We start from the raw sequence: 25,553 nt of genomic DNA on the forward strand, positions 1-25,553 counted from the left end.
GCTGCTGACCTAAAACATAACCTCCACCATGACCTACCGAGAAATGGGCAGGACCCACCTGCAAAGTAAAAGCATTTTTTGTGGCATAATGCCAGATTCCCGATGGCTGATGTGTGCACCTTCACCTTTAGGAGACTTTGCCACAATGTGCAAATGGTTTCCAAGCAAGTAGTTCTCTTCATTTGCAGTTAAAAGTTAAAGATACCGAGGGAGCTAAATCAAACCTCCTTGTTCCCCACTGATTTAACCCAAGAGGACAAGACACAGAAATACTCAGTGTTGTGCCATTTCTGAATTCCTTCACTCATCTTGTACACAGCATGAAGAAGCAGGACTTTAAAATCCCTGAATAAAGTCAGGGACTTAATGTTGTGAGGGCAACATTTTCCCACTTTAGCCTATAAAAGTATAAAGAATTAGGAAATATTCACGACCATGGCGGATTTAGGGATGCAGACATTTTTTTGCAGGTGTAATTATAAAATAATATGATGAAGACTATTTTAGATCAGCTTTATCTAAAATTTTCATCCAAAGTAAGCATGCAGCTGAATTAAGTTGTTGTAAGAAACCAATTTCCTGTGGTGGCTGAACGGCTTCAGGGTGAAGTTTTGGCTTCACCTACGAACACAGAATCAAACCAGCCATTAATACCCATTTCCAAGTGCAGCACTTGAGTTCATGAAAACAGCACTATTCTCCTCTTGGAAGATTCTCTCATGGTGCATTCCCATCCCCGAGGGAGCAACTTATTCCCTGTGTTAACATTTTATTTGGGAACCGTGATGTTCCTGTGCAATGAGTGTAAGGAAATGCCATCCAGGCTGGGATATCACATTGGGAAATGGGGGCCAGGGATCCACACCATCGCCATCCTTCACAGCCAGCCAGCAGAGGCAGCAGGATGCCAATGAAATTGTATCTGCTCAGTTCAAATACTGTAGTTTGACTTGATTAGCTGTTTCCATGTGTAGGAGAAGAGATTACAGGTGACCTTGACCCTAATGAGTTACAGCTGTGTTAATTACCCAAAACAGCCTCGCCCCTGAAGAGTCCCAGCTACATCCCATCAAGATAAGTGTGATGGAAGGGCTGGGCTGGCTGCTCAGGGAAGGACCTTGAGGGAAGACCTGGAGGAAGAGGAAGGATCCTGAGGCAGGTGATAAGGAAGGACCCAGCCTGGAGGATTGGCCCAACAGGAGAGGGACTGGTGCTGTGGGGCCAGTCTGGCTCTGCAGCTAGAGCCCCTGGTTGGAACCTGCATTCAGAGCCTGCAAACCAACACATGCAGTCTAGCAGGAAATGAGCCAGAGTCAGTGAATACCTGGGGTCAGGATAACTGAATTGCAAAGAGGAATAAACCAGGACCCTTTCCATACTGTGATAAACAAGAAGTCCGTGTCTGCTCATTTCTACCCTCTAACGAGAGGGCTGCTGCAACATCCATGGTCTCAAAAGAAGATGTTAATTAACTGACCACAACATTGTACTTTCCATGTCAATTGAAAATTAGATAATAAAAAAATTTGGAAATGAGTACCACCTGCTCTGTCCATAAGATAGTAAAATGAAGCCATTATCAGAAAGGAGCTGCAGAAGGACCCTGTACCCTGACAGAGACTGAGAAAGATGCCTCTTTTAAAAGGCATAAAATCACAGAATGATTTGGGTTGGAGGGACCTTAAAGCCCATCCAGTGCCACCCCTGCCATGGCCAGGGACACCTTCCACTGTCCCAAGTGTCCAACCTGGCCTTGGGCACTTCCAGGGATCCAGGGGCAGCCACAGCTGCTCTGGGTCCCGTGCTCCTGCACAGAGGAGAGGAGATGGACTTTCATTACTGCTGGTGTTTATCTGCTGGTGAGGGCAGGTAAGTGTACTGCCAGTCTGATTCCCTTCAACTGCTTATGTCAGCCCCAAAATCACCCACACAAGCTGGGAGTGCTGGAAAAATGGCTGAGGCTGCAGCTCCCAGGGGCAGTGCTGGCATCCATTATAGTGGCTTTGCATTGCTTTTTTAACTAAATTACAGTTTATCAAACTGGAAGTGTCATATTGCTGAGTATATCTCTCCTGTTCCAGGCACAGAACCACTGCTTTCACAGGAGAAATAAAGCAGAAAACCCTGGTTAAAGCCAACCCATTTCTTGCAGAAATTTAAATATCTCACTTGGAACACTGGCTCCCCTTTTCCATGTGCTGGGAATCTGGGCTGCAGGGGAAGGGCTGGCTGTGAGCAGGCAGGGGGCTGGCGGCAGCAGGAAAGGCAATAATATCCAGCTCCACTCTGGCCATTAACAAGAGCAATTTGCCCACAAACAATCTGGAAAGGGTTTTCTCAGATTACAGTAAAAGTTAATGGAGTTGGAAATTCCTTCTCTTTTGGATTAGCTCAGACTTCTTTGTGCAGCCCTTAAGTACACGGTGAAGTGCAACAAAGGTTTGGTAGTAGCAGAAGCAACTGAGAGCATAAAACCCATGGAGAGGGGGATGATGGAGATCCAGGATTCCTGAATCTCTTCACTGTTCCCATTACTCCAGCTGGGAAAGTTCAGGACCTCCCTGTGCTGGTGCCTTTGGAAAATTAAAGCACTTGTCAGCTGATTCTGCTGTAACTGGTTATTTAAGGAGGTGAGGGGAATTAGAATAAGCAGATACAGCTTACAGATACAAGATACAGCATTGTCACTTTGATACCAGGTTCTGCTGACAGTCAGAGCGCTGCAGAACCTCAAGGGCATGGAGAAAGCACTTGAGAGGACAGACAAACAACGGGCAGCAGAAAACATGCATCCTAGGTTAAATAAAACCAACTGCTGGTTTGAGCCAAAACCCATTAGGTGACACAAATTAATCAAAACATCAGAAACCCGCTCAGTTATCCTGCACATCAGGTTCTTCCATGGATCTCTGATCACACCATTATGGGTTCTTCAACTCATCCTTTCCAATGTACCTTTACACCTCCTAAGAGCTCTTGTTATTGTGGCAAAGTAACCAATTGTTAAAAAATTGTCATCCATTTATATCAGAAGAAAATCACAGCTAAGTTGTGTTTCCACTTCATCCATCTTTACTGTATCTCAGATTTGATTAGAAAAAAAAAAGTGAGAACTCTGAGGCCAGCAAAGAGTCTTTCCACTCGGAGGTCAGCAGAATTTCCCCACCCATGTCCTTTACCACCAGAGGAGAGCCAGCAGGGAATAAATGAACGGCTGCTGGAGTCACCTGTGCCTGCAGAAGAAATGAAAAAATGCTGGTGCACTCTAGTTAAAAGATGGAAATCTCTTGCACTGCGTAAACTTGAGCCAAAACCTACCAGAGCCATTGCTGGTCACTGAAGAGGGCTTGAGGTCTGTGAGTACAGCAGGACAAATCTTCTCTTAATCACTGAATCAGCAGAGGCAGAGCAGGGACAGGCACTCACTCTGAAGTCAAATGGTGCTCACCAGGGACGAGCCCACGGACACAGGTGACCCTGCTGAGTCACAGCTGGCTCATCCTCAGGAAGGATGGAAGCTGATGAGGACACATCCTCCCTGCTTTATCCCCACCTCCTCTTGCTGCTTAAGTGCCATTACACTTCTGAAAAAATACTTATAGTTAATCAGCTCTGCTTACTCCTGCTCACTTCCATCTGTGCCTCTCTGTAGCCTGACACCTCTCCTGTCCCCAGGCCATGGAAAGCACAGGGTATTTAGTGGGGAGCCCTCTGGGGAGCAGCTGTCCCCAATCATCCTGTCCACATCCCTTTCATTCCCAGATTGCATCTTGCACCAACAGTTTGTGTGTGGGAAAAATCAAAGCTGTCAGAGCAGCTCCCAGGACGTGCACAGTGCGCAAGGTGCCCAATCAGGGGGCCACGGGTGCTTGACCCCTGTGCTCACCCAAAATAATGAATTGGGGCTGGTTCCCAGCCTCCTCCAGCTCCTCCAGAGCTCAGCAGCAGAGTAATCACTGACATGCACAAGCAATGAAAGCAATCTGTTGTTAACTGGCTGAACAGGCTTGTCCAGAGACCCCAGACTTCCTCGTTCAGGCATATTACACAATGGGAATTTTCTCTTTAAAGGAAGAAAAAAACCCCTCAACAGACTAAAAGATGCCTCCTCACAGCCTTCCTTCCCCAGTCCAGTGCTTCAAAATCAATTGACAGAAAATCCAAGGACAAAATTTCAGAAAACATGGACTGTAATGAAAGTGGAATGCCTGAATAAATCCTAATGGACTAGAAAGTTTTGATAACAAAAAGTGTTTCTTTAATATTAGTCCACCCAAGCTCATGGGGATGAATCTATTGAGTTACTCACATTTGCTGTCCTGGGAGGGGACTTAAGTCTTTGGTTTTGGCTGACCAGGGTGTTTCTGATGGATTAAAATGGAAACACTTCTACAGTGGCTTTGTGGGCACAGCTTTGAACCATAAATCACAGCAAACAAAATTCTGTGTTTTGGATGTCAACCCAGGTAGCAGGCAGAGGGACCAAAAACTTGCTGCCTGCTGAGTTTCAGCCTGTCAGCAGCAGCCCTGGCTCATCACATCCTAGTTCTGTTCTCCAGTATTCACTTGTTACTAGTAGTTGCATATCTACTATTTTAATTATCAATTTAGTGTTTAATTAAGCATTCAGTCACAGAAGGACCAAGCAGCACAGGATTCCTGCACACAGATGTGCTGTCCCCATATGCTACTGCCTGGCTTTTGACTTCTGGTTATTTTTAGCTTCAAACATGATCCTTTACACCACAATATCTACACAAACCATAAAAATGAAGTGTTTAATGGGTGTGTCAGTAAAGGACAGGACAGGGAGTGCCCAGCTAAGCTCATGGCAGGACCTGAGCCCCCCAGCAAGGCAGACTCAGTAACTCAGCAGATGCACAGATGTGGGCAAGAGTTCAGGGCAGGCAGCGTGAGAGGATCACATGGAACTGCTGTTAGTGCCTTGAAAAATCAAATATCCACCCTCAGAGCAAATGCTCTGTTTTCACTGCAGGAACACCACTGCTGAGGATATCAGTGGTACTGTTAGATGAACCTGTCAAAACTGGGTAATACCTTAAAGTAGGATAATATTTTGTGAGGGATTTAAGCACTTTTTCCCAGTGTCTCCTTTTCCAGCTTGGCCGGAGAAATGCTGCTTGGTGCCTTGGTCACCTAAGGAAAAAACACTGTTATTTTATGAGTGGAGTGAGATGATGCTATCTCTTTCTTCCACACTTCAGCAGCTTCCTGGGGCTGCCTCGCTGGCAGGCATTCCTCAGGATTAAATGACTTGATGTTATGGAGCTGCTGGGCAGAGATCGCTGTGTGCTGTGTCCCCTCTTCAGCGCCCACAGAAATCCCCATTCCTCATGGCACGAGCCAGGAAACATTGTCAGGCTTACAAAAACAGATATTTTGACAAGGAAATTTAGGTTTTCCCTGTGTTATTTTGTCTAATACTTCTCATGTTTTGTCTGTTGTATTGCAGATTGGTTAAAACAGGAGTGCAGGCAAGGGCCTACCTTTGCCTTAGAATGCAAAGGTAGTGTCCACTCCATTTTCCTATCAGGCAATACTTATGGGCTTAAAAGTTGAAAGTTAGGAAAATATTTGCACATTTCAATGCAAATATTCTCCTGTTTCAATGCAAACCCTTAAAAATTAACACTGGAAGTTTATATGCCAGCCACACCCTTGATGCTGACCCAGCTCAGCCTGGTTGTGTCATAAAGGTTTCACAAAATCACAGAAAGTTAAAGGTAAAAATCACCTAGTCCCAGCCCCAGCACCTCCCACCAGAGCAGGGTACCCAAGGCATCTCTTTCCACAGGCCTCAAGACTGTCCCAAGGACACAAGACCCTGTATCCATGTCCCTCAGATAATTTATGTGTAATGATTTTGATTGTCCTGCTACACCAAGGGCCATTCCAGACCCTTGGGCACCCTTCAGCAGAAGTTCATCTGTTGCTTACCAAGCATAGGGAGAAACAAAGAGCAGAACTGTCATTAATTGGGAACATCTACAGTTGTGTCCTACCTCACTTGCAGATTTTCAGTGTTACTGTCACATATAAATATACATTATCTCACGTGTGACCTCGGGAGGGGTGGCTGAAATTCCTGCTGCAGAGACCATTCTGCAGTGCACTCCATCCCTGCTATTTCTGCCCCACCCTGCCCGTCCTCCACTCCTGACAAGGGTACAAAACACACAACATCTTTCTTGTTTTCAAATCTCACACCAGTGTAAGAGCAGTAGCTGGGGCTGTCTCCTTCAAAACTAAAACCCAACCTTGCCTTCAAAAATGAGAACATCTCACAGGGGATGAAAGCTTGGTCCTCTGTAGGGGAGTGGGAAATCTCAGACTGCTCCAGCAGAGCTTGGCCATCACACTGGCTCTGTGGGGCTGGGGCACGAGGGGAAATACCAGCCCCAGCCTGGGGCCCCTCTCCTGGAAGGGAAGGTGTTGGCTCTGGGGTCTCAGAATTGGTGGTATATCTGCAAGTGAGCTCAGAGCTGATGTAGGTATCTCCAGTATAAGCTATGGAGCTGTTAATCCTCCACAGGTTTTAATAATCATTTAGTATTTAGTGAATACGCTGGACTATAAATGTGTTATTGAACCTAAATTAAATGCAGATTTGAAACATAAATGTGCTATAGAAATTTATGAGGGATCTTAGCAGTGAATAATTTTTTAGACATTGCTGTGAAAGCTACACAATATCAGTTTCTGAATTAGTATAAAATACTGTGTGTTACTTGTCCATTATTGGAGACTGTGTCTGTGGAGGTATGTCCTAAAACCCCAAGCAGTCCAAAACTTAATTAATTGGCAGGAATTTCCAGGTCTGTGAAAAACAAATGAACTATTTTCATGTCAACACATTACTGTTCCACCTGGAATTGCTGTGTGTGGGTCCCAGTTTCTCCAGGCCTACCAAGCTCAGGATGTGCAGAAATCACAGAGCCCCAGGATGACTTGGGTTGGAAGGAACCCTAAAGATCATCTCATCCCACCTCCTGCCATGGCCAGGGACACCTTCCACTATCCCAGGGTGCCCAAGCCCTGTCCAACCTGGCCTTGGGCACTTCCAGGGAATGTGATTCACATCCCAAAGTCCTGAGGCTTGTTTGGGCTGCAAGTGCTTGTACATTCCTCTTCTTCCCCAAGAATGATCACCAGAGAGCCCTTATTGCAAAGCCTGGAAATGTGTTGTTGATAAACTCAGGGAAGCCAATCCCAACAAATCTCAAGTCCCTCTCTCACCACATGGTATCAGAGGACAGTGCTGTATGTGTTGACATGTCCTTGGTTGAATTTACATCAACAATACTGAATTAATTTGAAATGATTTTTTAAAGGAGAAAAGCAAACCTATAACAATTTCAACCAGCTTACAAACCTGTTGACGACTGCAAAACCTGAAGTTCCTGCACATTGCAGCCTTTTGGTCACTCTGAGGTACAAGAAGATCCCATTTTCTGCAGGAGAACTGCAATATTTAAGAGCTTTGGGCAGAACAAGGCTGTTAGCTGAGAAATTAACCTCATCTGTATCATAGTTAGGAAACAGAATCTACTTCAAACTCTGCAGTGGCCAGGAGGTCAGGGCACATGCTAGGAAAGACAGGATAGTGGAGAAGCTAATTGACCTAATGATGATGTTTCATTTTAGAGTCATGCCAAACTTCCTTCATGGTCTGCACCAAAAAATGAACATCCAGCTGTCACACGGAACACACAGCTGTCCACATGTGGATTTCCTAAAGGACCATCTCTGTTTCTAGTGATTCCAGATGCAATTGCAAACCTTACCTTAATCAGGCATGATGGAAATCTGCTCCCACTCAGGGAAAGAAGGGGAGAAAGGAAGCAGAAGTGCAAGGGCAAGGTCCTGGAGCACTGGCTGGGCACTCGAGGTGGTTCCTGGAGGAACAAAAGAGACATTTTACATGGACTAAGTGCTCTCAGCAGAGCACAGCAGTGTTGATGACTTCCCTTCACTCCTGAGTCTGATGGATCCACTGTTTGTATTGCCAGCCCTTTGTTTGATTAAACACTCCACATCCAGAGCAGTGTTGTACACACGCACGTGTGTTATCAAATAACAAACTATCTGTCACAATATTGGCTCGAGCTTTGAGAATTTTCCAGTGTAGGAAGATTAAGATGATTGAACTTCAAATAAGTACCATTTCTGACTAATTGTTTGCAGATATGGCATAGAAGCAAGATGGCTTCTTTTGGGAAAGTAATGTGATTTTACTTTACAAGATTCTAGATGAAAACTAAGTGCTTAAAGCCAAAACTTGCTTAAATCTGTACATTTGCAGTCACCTGAAGGGAAGCTGCACTTAGAGTGCTGGAGTGTCCCAACATGCTGGAGTCCCCTTTAAAACTGGAATAAGAAGCAGTCACCACTTAGATTTAATCACCTGGACTTAGATTTTGTTAAAACCACATGGCTTTGGGTCTGGTCTACAGACCAGACTTGACCTGTGAAGTCTTCCCTCTCTGTACCCATGAAGACACACACAGAAATAGAAATTCACTCTACAGAACTCACAGAGGCTCCCACTTCTTTTTCTAACATTTACTGATGCCTGGAGAGGGCTGACCTAGAACAGAGGCTGGACAGAGTTAAGAATAAAGCAGGTATTTATTGAAAGGCCTTAAAGGGCACACCTTGGGCAGGACTAGAGCCTGGCCAGGGCTGCACCCAAGATGGACCAAAAATGGTCACAAAATGAATGACTGGTCACGAGGTCTCACATTTTTAGAAGTTTAGGTCCATCTGCATATTTGGGTTCATTGTCCAGTTACAGTTTCAGATGATGAAGTCCTGTCCTTCTTGTTTTCTCTCTTCAGTCCACACTTTTGAGCCTGGAACTTGCAACAAATGTCCTTGGTATCAAGCTAGAAAAGGAAATGTTTTGTCTACCTGCTCTGTGAAGAGAGCTCACTAAGACTTAATATGAAGATCAAAACTACAAACCTAGACAGCCCAGAACATGAAAAATGTTAAAGCTAAAACTTAAGGCATGATTATTGCCTTTCCTCTGTGAGAAAGTCACAAATGCCACCTTGTCTCCATCCTCATGGGGTGACTGCACGAGCCTTTTCTCCCTGCAGGACATTGATCAACACAGCCAGAAAGATCTCGATTCTCCATTCCAGCTGAGTCAGAGGCTCAACATGTGACCTTCTGACACTTGGGCTTCTCATGTCAAAATCAAAACTGAGTTTAAATCTATGAACACACTGAGAAACAGATGCTCCAGCTGAGCCAAACCTTTCTGGGTAAATACATTGCAAAGAGCACAAATCATCCCACTTCAAACTTTGGGAATCTGTATATATTTAAATGTATACAAAATTCTGCTGTTTCTCAACAATAGATTCATGATCTAGAAGAACAGAAATCCAGCAGGCTGAAATTAATAATGCATTAGAATGAGCACCAGTGCATTGTTTCCCATTTAAGGAACTCCCTGGATATAAATAAATCCTTACTCATATTCTATGATTTAAAGAATAGAATCATTCTTACCATGAGTAACACTTGTACCTTTCACAAAAATAAGAGGTAAAAATTAGTTTTGGGAAGAAATCTCAATGAGGAATGAGTCTTAAACTTTTATGCTCTTGCTGCCAGTGTATTGAATGTGGCTTGGTTCAAAAATATCTGCTAATGTCCCCAGAATGTCATTGTTTAACCCCAGCTAGCCACCAGTTCCTCTCAGCCCCTCTCTCACTCCCCCACCAGTGGGGTCAGGGAGAGAATTGGAAAGGTAAAGGCTAGAAAACGTGTGGGTTTAGATAAAGACGTTTTAACAGTGCAAGCCAAAGCTGTGCACACAAACAGTGCAAAGCAAAGTATTAATTCAGTGCTTCCCATGGCTGGGCAGGTGTTCAGCACCTCCAGGAGAGCAGGGCCCCATCCTGTGCAATGGTGACTTGGAAATGCCACCAAAATGTCAAATGTCAATGTCAAAATGTCAAAAATGTCCCTCCCTCCCTTCTTCTCCCCCCAGCTTTATTCCCTGAGCACGATGTCACATGGGTTGGAATATGCCTTTGGTCACTTTGGGTCACCTGTCCTGGCTGTGCCTCCTCCCAGCTCCCTGCCCAGTGTGACCAAAAGCAGGAAAAGCTTTGGCCCTGCCCAGCCACAGCAAAAACATCTCTGTGTTATCAGCCCTGTGTTCAGCACAAACCCAAAACAGCCAACTAACTCTACCCAGCCAAAACCAGCATTAGGAAAGGACTCAACTGCATGAGTGGAATTCAAGCTAAGGCCATTTCTACTTTTGATGCCCTATCTGAAGGTGCCATGGCCAAATCACGTGTTGCCTAAATTTGGGCCAGCATTGTATCTAAGTTTTCCTCTTGCAGAATGCAAGGAGCATGCAGTGCATGGAAACATGGACACAAATATTTGCCCAAACAACAACCAAGGCTAAAAAAACCAAAAAACCAAGAAGGTGGATCAGGGATCCTCACTGAGACAGTTTTCTCAGTGAGCAATGGGTCTGTGTTCTGGCACTAGTGAGAAGGTGTTGCTTTGCATCCGAAGTCCCAGCTCCCAGTAGTGGGAGCTACCCACAAATATTTGACTTCACTGGACAAGAGGCAGCTGAATTACTGCACTTTTACACATCTCCAACAATACCTCCAAATAACACCAGAAAGAGCTGAGGTAAATGCCTTAAAAACATCATTTTAAAAATCTGAAACACAAAGATTTCTATTTAATAATTGTTGTATGGTTCCAAATAATGTAGGCTGCTACACATTCAAATCCAGTAACAAAATCCTTTTTCCTGTAATACCACAGCACAGAAAGTCATAAGTTAGATGAATTAGCCACTTGATTTCTTTTGCTGTGATATGTATAAGCCCAGAGTATTCTACTCCAAAATTCACTGCAGCCTTTGGAGCGAACAAGTTAAAAAATCCCAAATCAGAAAGTATTTTCCTTTGCTTATATTATCAGATTGTAAAAACAAGGATCTGATGAACAAACCCTTTTAAACAAACAGGGGTTTAGGAGTGTGCAATACAGCGAATTGTGGTTACTTCTCACATAACTTTGTTACATGCCAAGCACTGATTTCCTTTTTATATAAATGAAAGCCTATAAACTGATGCAATTACCCTCCCCACATACATTAGTTTAAATGCTAGGGTGTTACAAACCCCATTTATCTTTCCTGCTTTCTGTTAGGCTGCGAGTCAGCTCTGAGTTTTAAATTTTGTTTAAAAGCTCTTGGCTAATTGATCACTTTAGAGATGCTTTAAACACAGGTAAAACACCGACAAAGACGTTAAAAGTAAGCTTTCCTAATGGATGAATTGCAGCTATCCATCATCCTGCAGCTACCTCCCCACCACCCTCCCATTAAACCTAATAAGTTCTATTAGAGCTGTTAACATGTGGCATCTGTTAATGGAAAGTGTGTAATGCACAAGGCGTGAGGGGACCTGAGGGCTCCGAGAAGCAAAGTTTGGAACAGAAAAACAAATTCTGCTATTCCCAGAGTTAATGTAAAGGCAGGTCAGTGTTCCAGGCCTTTCTCAGAGGTGATTCCCAATTAAAGCCTCGCTGGAGGGGAGGCAGCGAGGCCTCGTTCCCTGGCACAGCACGTGGGTTACACTTCAAATACATCAGCAAGCAAAACGTAGAAGTTGAAGGAAAAGGAGGAAATATATTTATTTTTGGCTTGAGAAAACAGTGTGACACATGACAAGCCTGGATCTCTTTTGGAGAGGCCGTGCTCTACCTTACTGAGATTAAGTCTGATCCTCGCTGAAGGAAGGCAGGAGCCCCCCAGCCTGGCTGGCAGGGCTGGAGGAGTGGCTGGTGATGTCTGCTGATTCCTGACATCTTGAACACATTGCTGGGGCAGCCCCTCTGAGCCTCTGCCATGTGGATGCTCTGGCAGATGGAGAGCGTGGGGAGAGGCTGGCTGGGAGCTTCAAGGACCGTGTGTAATCAAAGGCTTTGAACTGTTCCTAGCCTGTGAGACCACTTTCCTTGGTACTAGGGGGACTATCAGAACATATTATAATGACCAAAGCCAGCCCATGTAGTAACAGCTGTGAGTGTAATCCAAAAATTAGCTCATTAATTCACAGGAAAGTATTTTCTACTTGTCTTTCATTGCAAAAAATGTGTCTGCTTGTTAGTGAAACCTAGAGCTTTAACTGGAATCTTTAAAACATTAGCAATGCACATGTGCTTTTCTACGCCTTAGTGGGAGATTTATTGAGTTTATTCTCTAATCTCTGTTTACAAGCAGAAATATGAGCAACATAAATCATTTGAATAAGATTTCAAGCTACAAATCCCTTTTGCTATTTTCTGACATCCTCATGTTAACTCAAACCTGCAATTAATTCTTTTCTTTGCTGGCCCGTTTGTTCTTAAAAACAATTTCACTGCACTTGACCTTTGTATTTCTTGGAAAAATGTTCAAAGTTGGAAATAACTCTAGATGTTATCTGTTAGTACTTATTTACCATGCACAGTGAACTCAACTTAAGCTGGAGTTTAGGAGCCCCAGAGAGATACAAGATGAAGGGGCAAATTCCTCTTAGGAATTAACATCACAGGGATGCTGTGATCATTATTAAGGACGGTCAGGCTGCTCTCCAAGTGGTGGCTCTTTTAAAAACCTCAGATATTTTAAAAGAAAGGAAAAAAATGATGACACAAGGAAACACCTCTCCCCATCTCCGTCCTGCAAGGTGCTGGGCATACTGGCCACAACCTAAGAAAGCACTAAAATAATCATTAGGTGGGCACAGGTACAGAATTGGGCCCAAGGCCCTGAAACAGCATCAAATTGTCATTATTGTTAATTAATTCCAGTTATTGTCATTGAACAGGACAAAAATGGGCTGTGCACTAACTGCATTACAGCAACTTCTAGAAGCCCAGAACTCTACAAAGCTGTTAATTGTGATACTAGAGTGGTTTTAGTGATTCTGCAAGAGTAAATTTTATCTTTCTGGGAAGTTTTGCCTGTTTTCAGTGGGAAATGTGTGGCTTAAAAGGGCTGCTCTGGTTTTGTGACTGCTGTCAGCTAAGGATCTGCTGAAACTTGTGTTTTCAGAAGTGCAGCCCATCTCTATTGGATCAATAACAGGGCAACAGCATTAACTAAACTATTACATCGATGGTATATAGTCCAGACACACAATCCCCACTTTTTTATGCTAGAGGGAGTTCAGGTCCTGAAAAAAAGAAAAAAAGAAATTGAATACAGAAAGCCGCCAATATTTACATTGAACAGATTGTAGCATTTTGGTTTTCAAAAGACTGAGTCCAAGGCAATTAAAACTTCAGTGGCCTTTCAGTTTTTAAATTGCAAATAAAGGGTACCAAGGTGGGGAGAGTGGGGTCTCTCTGCAGCACATGTGGCTGTCAGGGTTTGACAGGTGTGTGCTCGGGCGCTGCCGCTGCCTCCAACCTCGGGAAACCTGAGAGTGTTTGTAAACAGTCTGTGCTTTCTCAAAAGTGCCCTCGAGATTTGGGACAGGAAGTCAAATTGCTCAAATCTACCTAATTTGGCACGATACGTTGAAAGCATGCTTGAGTGATCATAATTGCACTGGGACTGACTTCATTTAGCAATCTCTGGGCATACCTTTCCAATAACAACTGCAGGCGATATAAATTCAATCTCTTGTTTGTTTCTGAAAGTGATTAGCCTAAAAAATTTGGAATTTAAACACTCATAATTGCAAAGTGTTATTTAGATTCAATTTTGATTTATTAAAGAAAAAAGTCCCCTCACTTCTTCTTCTTTTTTCTTTTTTTTACTCAGGAATGGTTTGAGTTGCTTTGGAAAGTGAAAGGGATAGAAAATAGAAATGAAAGGAGAAAGACATGTCTTGTTGGTGGTGAATATTGCTCTTACAATGGGATTTTTTTCTCCTACAACATATAGTTTTGCAGCAAGAGCATAAAAGGTTCTTATGTTTACTTCAAGCCTGGGCTTTTTGCTGTGAAATATCTATGGCTCATTAGGATTAATATAATTTTCACATCTGCCCAGAAATGTGTGCAAAAATAAGGCAAATGAACTGTGCTGTACAACTGCAGGAGCAGAAAGAGACCTCAAGGAGTCCCATTTACAATCTGAGTACAATAACCAGCATTGTTCAACAAACAAGGCTGAAATAAAGATATTTGTTTGGTGCATGCATTCAGGTTTTGAAAACCAATTCATCTAACGCATATTTGCACCCTTTTTATATTTGCCTTCTCCAGAAACTATTGGGGTAAACCCCATGATGGGCAAGAATTTTCCCAAAAGTGAATTTTGGGAGAAGATCTGCAGAAAGAAAATATTGATTCATAAATGTAGTCAAATATTTATTAAGACTTTTCAGAAGGATGCTAGCTCAAACAAGTAAAACCATCCCCCAAAAAGCCCATATAATGTGTATAAAACCCAAATGTCAGATTTCCAATTAAAGAAAAATGCTGTGAACTCTTTAGAAATTCACTTATAAATTAAGAAATTAAATTCCCAATAATTGTGTTGCAAAGAGCAGTTTAAAATGTTCAGCAAGAACCAAAAAATTCATTAGAAAAAAATGTTCCCTGAGAACATCTTGCTTTGCCCTAATGACAAACAGACCTGTGGGCAGCTCCCTTGCTCTAATTAAAACCAAGGAATGAGAGATGAAGCGAAGCAGCAAGATCTCCATCAGGGCTGACCCTGTGGCCCCAGCCCTGCACAGCCAGGAGGGACTGGGCTCTCCCTGCAGGAAAAACAGAAGCTGGACAAGTCTCTCTGCCACACTGGTTTTTTTCCATATCTTCTTTATAACCATCCTCCTCCTCCTCCTGCTGCTCCTCTGTTCCTGACCCTCATTGTCACTGGATGTGGCCACGGATGGGTGAAACCCTGTGCTCAGCACCAGGGCCGTGGTGTGCACCCCTGAGAGCCTGCAGAGCACTGGGCAGGCCAGGAAAACCAGCACCCCCAGCAGCAGGGTGGCACCAAGGATGTCACGTTTGTCACAGGATGTCATGTTTGTCACAGGATGTCACGTTTGTCACAGGATGTCATGTTTGTCACAGGATGTCACATTTGTCACTTGTTGGCCACCTTCACGAGCCCATCTGGAGACCCCCACTGCCCTCCACGACCACCTGAGAGGAGTGGGTGACCAGGGCTGTGGTCTCTTTTCCCAGCTAACAAACTGAAAAGAGGAAATGCCCTCAGGTCGTACCAGGGGATGTTCAGATTGGATATTAAGGAAAAAAAATCTTCACTGAAAGGGTGGTCAGGCATTGAAACAGGGCCTCCAGGACAGGGGTGCAGTCACTGTCCCTGGAAGTGTCCAGAAGGTTCAGGATGTGGCATTTGGGAACACAGTTCAGTGGTGAACTTGCCAGGGCTAAGTTAATTGTTGGATTTGGACACCTTAGAAGTCTTTTCCACCCATAACAATTCCATGATGGTTCCAGGATTTCTCCTGGCAGCGATGCCTACCCAGGTGCTGCTGTTGTGGGATGCCCACACCTGGACACCTGGCCAGGAAAGGCACATGGAGGCAGAGGCACCTGCACACACTGAAACTCAAGTGGAACCTTCCAGACATTTCTGAAGCCCTGCAGGGCCCCGTGGCAGGTCATGGGACCCCAGTGTCACAAACCAGCATGGTGCCAGCAGGTGTTTCCAGGGGGAACAGGTCACCTAAATCTGCTGGAACAGACAAGGAACAGTTCTCAGACCCATCAAGCTTTACCTAAAGTTTAATTTGTTTTTAAAGTAACAAATTAACCAAATCATCCCTAAAATAAAGCCAGACCTGGGGTTGGATGGTTTTAAAAGGGTCTGTGCACACTGCCTCAAGCTAGGTGGGACCTTCACCTCCTAAGCAAATAATTTAGTGTGCTATAATTACCCCATTTCCCTGTCAGCAGTACTACTGCTTACCCAAAATATCTCCATTTAGTTTCAAACCAAACACATTATTTACTTGATGGGAGGGAAGAGAACAGAAAGAGCAGCACAACCTGAACATTCATCATTGCTGTTTGTGCACCTTGAAGGACATTGCTGAATTATTGCTATAAACATTCCACATTTGGCTAGAATGTTGTTGATATAAACAAGGATTTTTCCTCATCAAGGTAATTTGGTGCAGTTTGAGAAACTGATTTATCAAGAGTTTATCAATTTATACAAGGCAGATATGATTTGTGTCTCTTTGTACTTGTAGATGTTTCTGCATAAACATGCCCATTAAAATTAAATTATGGCTAGTCTGATCCTACTAACAATAGTTTCAAATACACTTCACATATGCAGACACGATGTCCTTGCTCCAATTTGGAGCTGTGCAGCAGAGCCCCAGGCTCAGTGTTGTCATGGTGGCTGAGAGGCAGAAGAGCTTGACAGATGCCTTGGGTGGCACTGGGGACCTTCACATGGAAGGTTTGCTGGTTTTGAAATGGGGCAGAGGGAAATTCTGTTGTCTCCTCCACTTTTTCCATGGGGTACAGATTTAAAAGGACATTCTTGGGCTGGAGAGAGGCTGGAACTAGGCAATGAAAATAAAAAGCCTCTCCCTCCTTCTCTAATGTGCATTTTATGTAGTCCACAGAAGCAGGATGCAAATCAAGTTCCAGTGAAACCGACTGCCCCTGGAGCAAGCAAGATTTGTCTGTAGCACCTTGGTTCAGAGCCACTCCTTTAAATAACATTTCCTAGTCTTCTTTTTATCAGAAACAAGAGAAAAACAGTCAGTGGCAGATGGCTGGGCCTCAGGACACACATCAGTCACCCACACTCTCAGTTTCCCCTGGCCCAGTGGAGCCCTGATGCAGCCACAGAGCTGGCACAAGGACACCCAGGCCGGGAGCCCTGTGTCCTCCTGGGACAGCATCTGGAGACCCAGCAAGAGTGAACGGCCCTAAACCCTGATTCTGTACCCTGAGTCACCATTCTGCAGGTTCCACAGCCTTTCTTTCACATAAATCCCCCACAGAAAAGTTCACAAGCACTAACCCAAGCTCCTGAACTGCTGCTTCTCCTCCCATTACCACTGGCCCTTGGAGCTCCCCCACAAAGCAAAACTAAGGTGCAAATTTGGCCCAGGGTGTCCAAGTGCTTTGAAAGGGCAGCAGCATCATCAGTTGTGCCAGACTGCCTGAAAAGCAGGTCACTGCTCAGGGGGGTACTGAATAAAACTCTGTTACCATTTATTTTGTTTTCTCTGCTTGCTGATGAGGTCTGGCAAATGCCTGTGGTGTGTTCCCCTGCTCCAAATGGACCACTCCTTGCTCCTTAGTTCCTGCACAGACCTGGGTTTAGAAAACACTCTGGTTCCTGTGCTGAACATGTTGGTTCAGCTTCCAGGGTAAGCAGCAGTGACCATATCATACTGATTATCTTGCCAGCCAGCAAAATATAATATATATATAGCAAATAATAGATATAATATATATAATACAAGATAGCAAAATATAATTTGATAGAGAAATCAGCGTCTTCTAATCTTGACACAGAAAGGCATGAAAAGGAGTGGGGAAGCAGATCAATCTAGCTTAGATCATGGACATATCTCATGTCTTAACTATCAGCCTGTCAAAGACTGAAGCACTTGCTGATCAAAACACAGCCGAAAATGCCTGGATTTATCTTCACTCAAAGGAAACTGGCAGCTGGTGTCTGAGGACAAGCCACCTTTCTGTTCCCAGTCTCGGTGATCAATCCTGCAGGGATGTTGAACATCTTCAAGCCACTGTTAATTGAGTCTGCTAATCACAGTGCTCAGCAATCCCCAAGGCATGGACATCACAGAGCAGATAGATCACATATTTACAGAGAGGGCCCTGGGGAAGTCCAGGTTAGTCACCGCACTACTTGAAAGGAAAGATAAGGGAGCTTAAGGGGACCCTTCCTCTCCTGCAGCAGACGAATGAATTAGCAGAGAAGGCTCCAGCTCTGGTCAAAGGGAAGGGATAATGTGGTGATGAAGTAGGTCTTCAATCACTGTGATGTATTTAAATGTCACTCTAAAGAAGATCTAGAGATGTAGGGAGAAAACAAAGTATTGGTCAAAATAATCAGGCAAATTTGAGGATGCCATGGGTCAGTTGCATACATATTCTTTCTAGCATAAAATTCCTTAAATTTTAAAGGGTCTTTAATATATTGTTCATTGAAGTGACAGAACTTTCATTTAATCAAGTTATTTAATCAATTTTATTATCTTATTTCTCCCATAGGGGAGTCTCATATAAAGTGTTTCATTTTCCATGGGCAGAAGGTGTCCTAGGGACAGGGAGGGAGCTGTGCTGCTTGGCCAGGGGACGACAACCAGCTGTGGGGACTCTGGTGGCCCTGCCAAGGGGACAAAGTCCCTCCCTGCTCTCTGGCACGGGGCAAGGTCTGAGGTGTTGGCTCCAGCAGCAGAATGTGCTGCAGTTCCAGTCAGTGTTGTGTGGTACCCAAAGCTCCCAGCTGAGTGTGGTGAGAACTGAACACCCTGACACCAGCTGAGGTGTCTGGGGACATCTGAGATGCTTTGGGGATGATCCAGCTCCTGAATTGCCGAGGGACAGAAGAAGAGCAGTGAAGCTCCTCTGAGGTCACTGGTGTCAATGCAGGGATCAAGAGCATCACCTGGGATGTGCCAGAGAGCAGAACAGAACCATGCCAGGGCTGAACCCTGACTGCAGAACCCTCCATGAGCCAGGCTCCAGCTCTGCTCATGGAAATAAAGGCAACAAAATCAATACATCACGCTCTTCTATTTGAGGTTTGAATTTCACATCCTCTGGCATAAATCAGAAACAAGCTCAGGGGAGCACAGGGTAAGAGAAACTGAGGTACTGCTGTAAGGAAATTAGCATTTCACTTATAACTAACTGGTAATTAACCAGAAATTCATTAACATCTTTGGCCTTCATGGAAATACTGATTTCAAGGAAATACGATGCATGTGCATCATCTGGGAGGGGAGAGGGGAATGAAGAACTTACCTGCTAGGACTTGAGAAGATACAGAAGCCTCGTGGCTCCACACTTCCCGTGATGGTGCTGTCAGCAGCTGCAGTAAGTGGCCACATCCATTACAGGGATGGGAGCTGTCAGCAAAATTAATTAGAGGCTTATTGGGCCATAGCTGCATTTTACACCCTCCTGGCAATTCTGTCTCACATGCTCATGAAAAGTAGACTGGGAAAAGAGGGTCCTAGTGCATAAGAACACAAAGTATGTAGACTGTATTTGGTTTTCATAATGGAATAATGTGGGGTCTTACAGCAATTTAAACACACATCTTTTCTTTCCATATATCCCACTACTAAAGAGCAGTTGTCATCCTAAATCTTAACAAAGGATTATTTAAAAAGCATAATTAATGGCTGTGAGATAACATCCCATCAACAGAGCTGGGTAATTAATGAGTAATAACTGATGTGCTTATGACTGCCAACAAATGTGTGTCCACTTTAAACTGAAGAGCAGACACAAATCCTAATTCACCTGGAACACCAATAAATGGGCACAGCAAAGCTCAGATGTGAATGGGTCTGGTCCTGCACACACCAGTTCTGGAGGAAGGAAAAAGAGCCAAATAGAATGGATTTCAGTCTGCCCCCACGTCTCCAATGCTGCTGGTATTTTTTCTGGAGCAGTGTGGTACAGTCTGGGGAAACACCCACAACCCAGGTGGGCTTTGGAGAAGCTCTGCCAAGGGCCCTTTAGGCACTTAACAGCACAAGGAAACCTTGCTGCTCTTCCCAAGAGCAGTGATGGCAAGTGTGGCTCACACAGGAGCCAGCAAAGCAGGCAAAGACTGTCAGAGCTCCAGGGGTCCTTCCCCTCCTCACGGCTCTCTCACCTTTGGCTGCTTCTGTCACCTGCATCCTGTGCATCCTGACACCAAGGAAACGGTCCAGAACTTTTTTCCTATTGACCAGAAAACTTTCTGCTGCCTCATACTCTCTTGAATCCAGTCTCTAAATGCCCAAATACATAGAAAGATCACAGGGAAGGTGCTTATTTAGAATAAATGAATGCATGTTTTAATATTTTTAAAGCTGAGTAATGAGTATTTTAGGATGCAGCATAGAAAATGTAGTCTTTACGTGTGGGCATTTATGTTCTGCAGTTACCTAGTCTTGGGGGATCAAGAAACTGTAGTGCACGTACATTTTACCAGCAAGGAAGAAGGGTGGGAGGTAAGAGGGGGAAATGCCTATTGGATGAGCATGTACCTGTCTATTTTGGTTCCAAAATGCTGAGCAGCACTGAGTATATCAGTAAAATGTCACAGCACCCAGCACTGGAGGGGAGCAGCCTGTGTGGGGTGTGCAGGCTCAGGGGACAGGTATTCACCTTCACAGCTCATTGGCAATGTGCTGCAGGACTGGCATCCCACAAAGGCAGAGTTTCCTTCCTGGGAAGGTGCAAAGCCATTCATCATTTTCATGAGAGCACAAAACACCCGCAGACTTTCCTTAACACAACAAGTTGTGTGTTGAAAATGTGAATTCCCTGTGTGGGAAGTGGAGCAGCTCGACTATTCTGGCCTCACCTTCAGAGAGCTGAAGACAAAACTCTGACAAGGCTTGGGTGGAAGTGTTTCACATGCTGCCACAAAAATAAGCCAACACTGCCCTCACAATTTTTCTCACCAGCTCAGTCCATCTCTTGGCACTGTTGTTTGTTCAGCAACTTGTGGCTCAGCTCACTGACACCACCACAGGGAACAAACACCCCAGAGCATGGAATTCTTCCCTGTCAATCCTAGTTCTACAGCCCTGGTCCATTTGTCACCCCTGAGTCTGTCTGCACAATGTGGTGACAAGGGCTCAGTGCTCTGGTGGTGCCACCTCATTTTTCAGAGAGCTGGGGACACCTCTGCAGCACAGTCTGGGAGCTCTGGAGTGTTGCAGAAAATATGAAAGCATCACGACTGTGTTTTAAAGTCTCCAGGCCTGCCTGGGGTTCCTGCATGCAGTTGCAATACAAAATTAATTTTGGACTTTGGGTTACAATATGAATGCAGCCTACTAATCACTGTGAAAAACAACATGACATGAAAAACAATAATTCAACAAAATTGGTCTCATTCCCAGTCTAAGGAAATGGATAAATGTAATGATTGTATCTTTGTCATGCTAACAAGCCAAACACAATCAACACCAGGTTATATACATGAGGCTGTGAACCTTCAGCACCTCTGGGCTCCTTCCATGTGACCCATCCATCTTTGCAAGGCAAGAACTCTGACAAAGAGATGAGGTGGATAATTCCTCAATTCTGTAAATCACAGAATCATCCTGAATTTGTTCATTTGCATTTGTGAAACAATACCATGACTCTCCTTCCTTCTGAATTAGCCCCAGTTTCTGTTCTGTTGCTGTTCTACTGAGCCCCTGGCACAGATTCCCAGAGCAGCTGTGGCTGCCCCTGGATCCCTGGCAGTGCCCGAGGCCAGGCTGGACAGGGCTTGGAGCAACCTGGGACAGTGGGAGGTGTCCCTGCCCATGGCAGGGGTGGAATGGGATGATCTGTAAAGTCCCTTCTAACCCAAACAATTCTGGGATGCTCTGAAGTGATTCTGCCTCTGTCTGTCTTGATCCAGACAAAGCCCTTTAGATCCAGCCATTTGTACTCGGGCTCAATCAGCCAAATAGTTTCCCCCAAATCGAAGACTCAGCAGCAAGAAAAGGGAGGTGTGGGGTTTGCAGGTCACCTCTCAATGCAGATGAGTTTATTGCAGCCCCAGTGAAAAGCTCCTGTTATGCAGCAGGCCATTTCCAAGTGTTAATCAAGGAGCCCCTTTTGCCAAGCAGCACCCCAGCTCCCAAGGCTGTCATAAACACTTGAGCATCCTGCCAAATTTCAGTGTGAACAATAAAGCACTTTCTGTTATCAGAGCACAACCCCAAAAAAAAGCCCCACAAAAGCTCCTGTGAGCTGTCCCTGAACTTCAGCTCCAGGAACCCCCCAAAATCATTATCCCTGGCAGGCAGGGCTCGGAGCAGCAGCAGCCAAGCCTGGCTGGGAGAGCCTGAGGCCTGACATTAATAAGGTGCTCTATGCCTGAAAGACCATAAAGGGAAAACCTTAACTAGGTGTTATAACAAGGGGATATGAAGTGTCACAAAGTGTGTAAATGTCACCAGCTCTCTATGAGGCCTCTCTCTTAAAAACCTGCCTCGTCTCAGTTCCGCCGGGTAAAATATTTCCCTTCTGCTGCTGCTGTTTGTAAAATATTTTGATAACAAGAATGAAAATGACAATTTCAGTGGTGTGCATGCTGGCAGCTTTGTGGGGATGGCAGCACAGATCACAGCACTGGGGTGGAACAGGGAGTACCCAGCCTGATAACAAAACCCAAACATGTGTTGCCATTAAAAGTTGTTTACAGAGCGCTGCAAGTGTTTCAGATAGAACATAAACCCTGCCTCCTGCCACCAGCATTTACACCCTCACAGTTAGGATGTTTGTGACTTTATGCTCTTGGTAAATCTGTGAAGGTTTCCACGGTTAATGCCTGTAGGGCTGGGCTCTGTGAACCCAATCCTGCAAGTCCTGAACCCCTGTGCCAGCAGAGCTGATCGCAGCACTTCCCCTTCCCTGGGCAGCTGTGGGCACAGAGAGCCCTGTGAGACCGTGGGAGATCACAGGGGAACATCTCTGCAGAGAAGGGCAGCCTTTTGGGGGGGTTAGGTTGGGTTTTTTTGACAGATAATGTGTTGGAGAGATGATTTCCACTGTGAGATTAGAGAACCACACAAATCACCTGAGCTGGATGGGACCAGCAAGGACAACCGAGCCCAACCCCTGGCCCTGCCCAGACCCCCCAACATCCCACCCTGGGCATCCCTGGCAGCGCTGTCCAAATGTTCCTGGGGCTCTGGTGGCCTTGGGGCTGTGCCCATTCCCTGGGGAGCCTGGGCAGTGCCAGCACCCTCTGGGGTTAGAACCTTTAATTTGGGATAGTGTATTAAGGGTGATGTGATAGAAAATAGGCATGTTGAAGTTGGTTCTACCATTTTCTATGCATGTGCAAAGAATTTAAAAAGTCACCATTACTCTCCTAGGACCAAATATTCCATAGTAGTTTTTAGGGACTACTTTAGTGCCTAATTCCGGGTACAATCAGACAGATTAAGAGAATGGTTTGAATAGGGAATGGTTCAGTTTTAACCCCCTGCCCCAGGCAGGGACAGACCTCCCAGGCTGTTCCTCCTTCTCCACATGGCCAGGGCAGATGCCAGCACGCAGGGGTCACCATCGGGGTGCTGCTGGCATGTCCCATGGCTCCCACAGCCCTGTCTCTGCTCCCACAGCAGCCAGGGAGGCTCTCCTCACTCTTGTCAAGAGAAGAGAGCTGAAGGGCTGAGCAGTGCCAGCCTGTGATGAATTGGGGATGTGCTTGAACCTAAAGACCAGCAAATTAACAGTTAATTAGGAGATGATAAATAGCAAAGTCACACAGCCCCTCTGGTTTAGGCTGTGTTCAGCTGCTGCCCCTCTCCCATATCTTGACCCAGCAAGTGTTTATGTGCACCAAGTGCCTGAGTGGGCGCCGTGCCTGACCTTCACCAGGGCCAGGGCTCTCCCTGCCACAGCAGCTCTGGCAGCATCTATCCTGCAGATAAAGAGAGGTGACAGGGCTCCCAGGGAGAAGCTGGGGCCTGTGGTGGGAGGGCAGTGTGGTTTCCCAGTTGATCCCTAGGTAGAGCCTAGTTCACTGCCACGGAGGCACTCCTGGGCCAGGAGTCTCCTATCACCAGGAATTGTATCTCATCTGACCACTGGAGACAAGGTCTGGGCTCTGAAGGGGGTGTTAGGGTAAACCAAGGGGACTGCAATTCATCCCTCCTCTGTACAAGGGCAGTTTCCTCAGTTCCTGCAGAATTCACTGGAAGAAATTCTCCATTCCAGTGGAGCTTTGCTCCGTCCACCTCAGGCAGAGAAGAAACCCTTCATGAGGTCTCTGTAAAGCTGGAGCCCAGCAGCCTCTTTCATGTCCTGGTACTGCAGAGCACCAGGGGAGGTTGGCAGGAAAGGCACAGGTGCCCAGGGAAGCTGTGGCTGGCCCTGGGTCCCTAGAAGTGTCCAAGGCCAGGCTGGACAGGGCTTGGAGCAGCCTGGGATGGTGGGAGGTGTCAGTCCCCATTGCAGGGAGAGGAACAAGTTGAGGTTTAAGGTTTTTCCAACCTGAACTATTCCATGATTCTGTGATAAAATCAAACTAACAGATAAAATAACTGAATATTGTTAAACCAGCATAGGGCTGGAAGAGCTGGATATTGCCAGGACCCCCCAAGACCCCAATAATTGAGCTGTGTGCAGGGTGAGGGTGTTGGTGGCTCCAAGGCATGCCCAGCTCTCCTTCCTCTGCTCCAGAGCTCAGGTAAGGGATAAGGCTGGAATAACTCTTTGAACTACACACCTGGTTTGGACAGGACCAAGATGTGATTCCAACATGTAAAAACATGTAAACATGTAAAACCCAATAAATATTTTTCCTTATGAAAAACTAGGGTATTTTCCTTATGAAGAGGAAGCTGCAGTTTATGTACAGAGAAAAGTCATAGAATAACTTAGGTTGGAGAAGACTTTTGAGATAATTTGAGATAAAGTAATTATTATTAATGTTTCCTAGACAAACATCACATCATGGAATATTCCCCTTTACTGCACCTCCTCTTTTTGATTTTGTCACATTTTTCTCTAGCTGGTGGTTTTCTAACTGCAGGGTATGGGGTCTCCAGCAGTTCATATAGGCTGTATGGTCTACTCCAGAAATTACTGGATGTGGCTAAACCCCACGAGAATAGACCCAAAATACAGCTCCTAATTTGAAGGGGCTGTATATTCTTGAATCAAGATCTAGAAGTACTCTGGTTAATAAATACACAAATCAACAAAATCCCATAAGTGCCTTAAGGGTAATTAAACACACACCCAGATTAAATTCACTGTACCTTTTACACATTTCTTTAAGTGACTTGAATAAGTTTGTTTTCCCTAGGAAATAAATAGAACAACTGTGTGACATTCATATAAGAGCATTGCTTCACTCAATAAAGGCACATTCAGTCAAATCCAGAAACTAACATTTAAATAATATTACAGCTGGGCTTAAACCAACAAGCAGAAAAGGGTGCAGTGATAGCACCTTCCTCCCCAGTCCCAGTTTATAAAACGAAGGGAACCACTGTAAAGGAGAAGCAATTTCCAGGTTTTACTCTGGGAGCCTCTGTGCCCTTGCATCTCAAACACTTGGCTCCAAGATCCATGCAATTGTTCATTGCACTCAACTGTAGTGCTTGGAGATGTAAAACAGGATGGAAACTTGGTTTGGAAGTTGTTTAACAGTTATCAGTCTCTGAGGTGAATGATCATCTGCAAATGCTAATATTCACTCTAATTAATGGCAGGGAGTAGACATGGAATATCAGTTACCCCTTTCCCATCCATCCTCACTCCCTGTGCAACATCACAGAGGAACTGGCCCAACTCGAATGCCTCTCTACTTGTAGGCTGCTTTTACCATCACAAATGTA

The 25,553-nt window shown here is 45.0% G+C and overlaps 1 long non-coding RNA gene across 1 annotated transcript; it reads right to left on the reverse strand.

The window, feature by feature from the left end:
• Positions 1-3,049: 3,049 nt before the first annotated feature.
• LOC148183193 (uncharacterized) lies at positions 3,050-3,612 on the reverse strand. The gene is made up of 2 exons (XR_015773636.1): positions 3,319-3,612; positions 3,050-3,233 (listed from the first exon to the last, which is right to left on the reverse strand). It is a non-coding gene; the product is annotated as an uncharacterized LOC148183193 (long non-coding RNA).
• Between the last annotated feature and the right edge of the window lie 21,941 nt (positions 3,613-25,553).

Source organism: Pseudopodoces humilis, chromosome 13, assembly GCF_049639895.1.
Source record: "Pseudopodoces humilis isolate 2021_Gansu_Grassland_sample_001 chromosome 13, ASM4963989v1, whole genome shotgun sequence".
Taxonomy (NCBI): Eukaryota; Metazoa; Chordata; class Aves; order Passeriformes; family Paridae; genus Pseudopodoces; species Pseudopodoces humilis.